Below are 5,801 nucleotides of genomic sequence, written 5' to 3'. Positions count from 1 at the left end.
CTCGCGCCCCTGGCCCCATGCGCAGGCGCGCAGCTGCTAGTGGAGTCCCGCCGCCTGGCGGGCTCTATGTCGGGTTCCCGCGCCGGGCAAGGGGCGGCTGGGGAGGCAGGGGCGGTCTTTAGCTCCTCCAGCGGTAACCCCAGGCCCTGGCCTGGTGGAAGATATGAAGAGAAATGCAATTGGTTTCCACAGGGCTACGCGTCAAAGCGGCTGCCAAGGCCTGTCCCCTAGAAGCCAGACCCCTTCGTCCTCCGCTCACCCGGCGGCCAGCTCCCGGCGTTTCCGGGCACTTGGATCCCTGCCTGCTTGGGAAAGCGATCATTAAAAGGGTGCCCTTTTCACTGCCCTGCTGAACAGCGACGGCTTCGGAAACGCATCCCATCCAAGAGTCACTGGCTTGTAACATGAAGCAACTTTTTTTTTTTTTTTTTTAATACGGAGTCTTGCTTTGTTGCCCAGGCTGCTGGAGTGCAGTGGCACGGTCTCGGCTCACTGCAACCTCCGCCTCCCAGGCTCAAGCTATTCTCCTGCCTCATCCTCCCGAGTAGCTGGGTTTACAGGCACCCGCAAACACAACTGGCTAATTTTTGTATTTTTATTAGAAACAGGGTTTCACCATGTAGGCCAGACTGGTCTTGAACTCCTGACCTCAGGTGATCCGCCCGCCTCAGCCTCCCAAAATGCTGGGATTATAGGCGTGAGCCTCTGCACCCGTCCTAAGCAACTTTTTTATATAGGATCTTGCGAAACCGTTAGCAAGATACCCTTGCTGATCGCTATGGTATACAAGGAATAAAACGAAAATGAGACAGTTAGGAATCCAATATTGTTCCCCTCAGAGGGTTTCCCATAATTTAATATTCAAACAGATAAAGGAATTAGACCTCTGGCCTTTCCAGGCCTAAGAGCCTTTGAAACCTGCAGTTGAACTTTCTTTTTTTTTTCTTTTTTTGAGATGGACTTTCACTCTTGTTACCCAAGCTGGAGTGCAATGGCACTCCCAGCTCGCTGCAACCTCCGCCTCCCGGATTCAAGCGATTCTCCTGTCCCAGCCTTCCGAGTAGTTGGAATTACAAGCGCGCACCACCACACCAGGCTAGTTTTTTGTATTTGTAGTAAAGACAGGGCTTCACCATGTTGGCCAGGCTAGTCTCGAAATCCTGACCTCAGGTGATCCGCCCACCTTGGCCTCCCAAAGTGCTGGGATTACAGGCGTGAGCCACCATGCCCGGCCAGTTGAACTTTTACATAAAGGCCAATTTACAGAAATTAAAGGAAAACCCATAAAATTAATGCAACTATATTGAGAGAAAAATAAAATTGTTTATAATAAATATCCACAGAAATACCAGAGGTGTGCTACTTCAGGTGCAAGCTAGATTTTTTTTTTTTTTTTTTTTTTTTTTTTTTTTGAGATGCAGTCTTGCTCTGTCACCAGGCTGGAGTGAAGTGGTACCATCTCGGCTCACTGCAACCTCCACCTCCCGGGTTCAAGCAATTCTCCTGCCTCAGCCTCCCGAGTAGCTGGGACTACAGGCACGAACCATCATGCCCAGGTAATTTTTTTACTTTTAGTAGAGGCAGGGTTTCACCATGCTGTCCAGGATGGTCTCGATCTGTTGACCTCATGATCTGCCCCCCTCAGCCTTCCAAAGTGCTGGTATTACAGGCATGAGCCACCAATCCAGCCAATTTTAAATACTTGGTCTCATGGATTGTCTCCTTAAATACAAACCAACTTACAAATGACACTATTTGAATTCGAAAATATTGTCACCATAAACAATGGCACTAATATCTCAGGTCACCTATGCATAACTAAATTGTTTCTTTGTACTCTCAGCTACTAGAGAGGCTAAGGCAGAAGCATCACCTGAGTCCAGGAGTTCCAAGCTCTAGTGCACTATGATAGTGCCTTGAAAAGCCCCAACACTCCAGCCTCAGCTACACAGGAGAAACCCCTCTCTTAAAAAAAGAAAAAAAAAAAGTAAAATTGACTATTTACATCTGGCCATTTCTGTGTCACAATTATCACATGAGGAAAGTCAGGCTAGCACCCTACGACCTAAACTCATGAACTATTCAGTAGTGTGAATGTGACTGCAGTTAGTCAAGTGTTGAACTGATATGCATTTTTCTATAAAGCATGAATTTGAATACAAGCACCCATGTTTGAAGCACATTTTAAAATCTGATGTCGGCCGGGCGCGGTGGCTCACGCCTGTAATCCCAGCACTTTGGGAGGCCGAGGCGGGCGGATCACAAGGTCAGGAGATCGAGACCACGGTGAAACCTCGTCTCTACTAAAAATACAAAAAAATTAGCCGGGCGCGGTTGTGGGCGCCTGTAGTCCCAGCTACTCGGGAGGCTGAGGCAGGAGAATGGCGTAAACCCGGGAGGCGGAGCTTGCAGTGAGCTGAGATCCGGCCACTGCACTCCAGCCTGGGCGACAGAGCGAGACTCCGTCTCACAAAAAAAAAAAATAAATAAAATAAAATCTGATGTAAATTACTCATTTAAAATCTGATAGACTCTGAATTACCTAAAACTTCTTGGGAAAGACCAGTGTCACCATAAAGAACACAGTCACCATGAAGAACAGTGTCACCTCAATTGTATTGAAAGGTGCAACTGACAAGAGGATTCAGGAAATGTCTTGCAATTAGAGAAATAAAGGGCATATCTCACCATGAATGCAGGCTTCTGTTAAAATCATGATTAAAAAAAAAAAAAAAAAAGCCAGGTGAGGTGGCTCACACCTGTAATCCCAGCATTTTGGGAGGCTGAGATGGACGGATCACCTGAGGTCAGGAGTTCCAGACCAGCCTAGCCAACATGGTAAAACCCCATCTCTAATAAAAATAAAATAAAATAAAAAATTAAAATAAAATAAAAAATTAGCCGGGCGTGGTGGCACGTGCCTGTAATCCCAGCTACTTGGGAGGCTGAGGCAGGAGAATCGCTTGACCCCGGGAGGCGGAGGTTGCAGTGAGCCGAGACCAAGCCATCTCACTCCAGCCTGAGCAACAAGAGCGAAACTGAAAAAGTTTTTTTTTGAGACAGAGTCTCGCTCTGTCACCCAAGCTGGAGCGCAGTGGCACAATTTCAGTTCACTGCAAGCTCCGCCTCCTGGGTTCATGCCATTCTCCTGCCTCAGCCTCCCAAGTAGCTGGGACTACAGGCAGCCACCACCACGCCTGGCTAAATTTTTATTTTATTTTTAGTAGAGATGGGGTTTCACCATGTTAGCCAGGATGGTTTCGATCTCCTGACCTTGTGATCCGCCCGCCTCGGCCTCCCAAAGTGCTGGGATTACAGGCATGAGCCACCATGCCCAGCCTAAAAAAGCATTTTTAAAAAAACACATTATCAGACTGGGCACAGTGGCTCATGCCTATAATCCCAGCACTTTGGGAGGCCGAGGTGGGTGGATCACCCAAGACCAGGGAATCAAGACCAGCCTGGTCAGCATGGTGAAACCCGGCCTCTACTAAAAATACAAAAATTAGTGTGGCGTGGTGGTACTCGCCTGTAATCCCAGTTACTCAGGAGGCCGAGGCAGGACAATCGCTTGAACCTGGAAGGCAGAGGTTACAGTGAGCCAAGATCATGCTACTGCACTCCAGCCTGGGAGATAGAGTGAGACTTAGTCTCAAAAAAAAAAAAAAAAACAATTTCATCATTATAGCCAGGTACTGTAGTCAAATCAAGATACAGTGATTGCATGTCAAGTATGAAGTTTCTTACTTTTTTGTTTTGTTTTGGTTGACTTTTTCTATTGCAAAAGCTCTTAATGGGGCCGGGCGCGGTGGCTCAAGCCTGTAATGCCAGCACTTTGGGAGGCCAAGACGGGCAGATCATAAGGTCAGGAGATCGAGACCACCCTGGCTAACACTGTAAAACCCCGTCTCTACTAAAAAATACAAAAAACCAGCCAGGCGAGGTGGCGGGCGCCTGTAGTCCCAGCTACTCGGGAGGCTGAGGCAGGAGAATGGTGTAAACCCGGGAGGCAGAGCTTGCAGTGAGCTGAGATCCAGCCACTGCACTCCAGCCTGGGCGACAGAGCCAGACAGCGTCTCAAAGAAAAAAAAAAGCTCTTAATAATAAAACTGGTAAGTACATGCCCTTTGCTCAGCCCCAAATAAAGTTTTTGATTTTCTCAGTGCTTTTCATTTTTGCTGACAATGCATCAAAAAAACACCAGAAAAGCTTTTCTCCATTGGTATTCCTGTTACAAAGCTTTACAGGGGCAGAACTTCGTTAAAGCATGTATCTTTGTTATGTTTTCAATAGAAAGGCAACCCACTCTGTTATTCTCTGATGATTTTCTTAATTTAACAATAATTGATGCTCATTAAAAAAGATCAAAAAGTAAGTTGTGATTTATCTATGATAAATGGATGGTGAAGCGAATTTCCTCATTTCATTATTAAAGATAATTCAGAAAGCTGACATTAAAGCAGAGCCATTTGCAAAGCGGAATTAAAATAGATTTGTTTTTAATCAGGTTTTATTTTTCACACTGTGAGGAGCTGCTGTATTTAGCATGCTAGACATGCTCAAAGAGTTCAGTCATGCGTAATGAAAGCTCAGATGGAAAAAGCGTCTGAGCCTCAAACTCAGGCTTTGAATGCTATCCCAGCCAGTAGAGTAGTAAAATAATATCTCCATTTAAACAGGAGGACACGATAGTTATCAGATTTTAACAAGAATTTGGTTACAAATCAGGTCCCAAGCTATTAAAATTAACCTGTTTCGGCCAGGCGCAGTGGTTCACACCTGTAATCCCAGCACTTTGGGAGGCCGAGGTGGGCGGATCACCTGAGGTCAGGAGTTCAAGACCAGCCTGACCAACATGGAGAAACCCTGTCTCTCCTAAAAATACAAAAATTAGCCGGGGGTGGTGGTGCATGCCTGTAACCCCAGCTACTCAGGAGGCGGAGGCAGGAAGGAGAATAGCTTGAACCTGGGAGGCGGAGGTTGCGGTAAGCCGAGATGATGCCATTGCACTCCAGGGTGGGCAACAAGAGCAAAACTCTGTCTCCAGAAAAAGAAAAAGAAAAAAAAATTCAGCTGTTTCAGGAGAAAACATACACTTAAAATATAAGCATTTTGGCCAGGCCCAGTGGCTCACGCCTGTAATCCCAGCACTTTGGGAGGCCGATCACAAGGTCAAGAAATCCAGACCATCCTGGCTAACACTGTGAAAACCCATCTCTACTAAAAATACAAAAAATTAGCCGGACATGGTGGTATGCACCTGTAGTCCCAGCTACTCAGGAGGCTGAGGCAGGAGAATCGCTTGAACCCGGGAGGCGGAGGTTGCAGTGAGCCTAGCTCGTGCCACTGCACTCCAGCCTGGGCGACAGAGCAAGACTGTCTCAAAAAAAAAAAAAAAAGAAGAAGGCGGCCAGACATGGTGGCTCACGCCTGTAATCCCAGCACTTGGGGAGGCCGAGGTGGGCGGATTACGAGGTCAAGAGATCGAGACCATCCTGGCTAACACAGTGAAACCCTGTCTCTACTAAAGAATACAAAAAGGCCGGGCGCGGTGGCTCACGCCTGTAATCCCCGCACTTTGGGAGGCCGAGGCGGGTGGATCACAAGGTCAGGAGATCGAGACCATGGTGAAACCCCGTCTCTACTAAAAATAGAAAAAATTAGCCGGGCGCAGCGGCGGGTGCCTGTAGTCCCAGCTACTCGGGAGGCTGAGGCAGGAGAATGGCGTGAACCCGGGAGGTGGAGCTTGCAGTGAGCCGAGATTGCGCCACTGCACTCCAGCCTGGGCGACAGAGCAAGAC

The sequence above is a fragment of the Theropithecus gelada genome, chromosome 1 (genome assembly GCF_003255815.1).
Source record: "Theropithecus gelada isolate Dixy chromosome 1, Tgel_1.0, whole genome shotgun sequence".
Classification (NCBI taxonomy): Eukaryota; Metazoa; Chordata; class Mammalia; order Primates; family Cercopithecidae; genus Theropithecus; species Theropithecus gelada.
The sequence above is the reverse complement of the archived record's forward strand: the minus strand, read 5'-3'. Positions refer to the sequence as shown.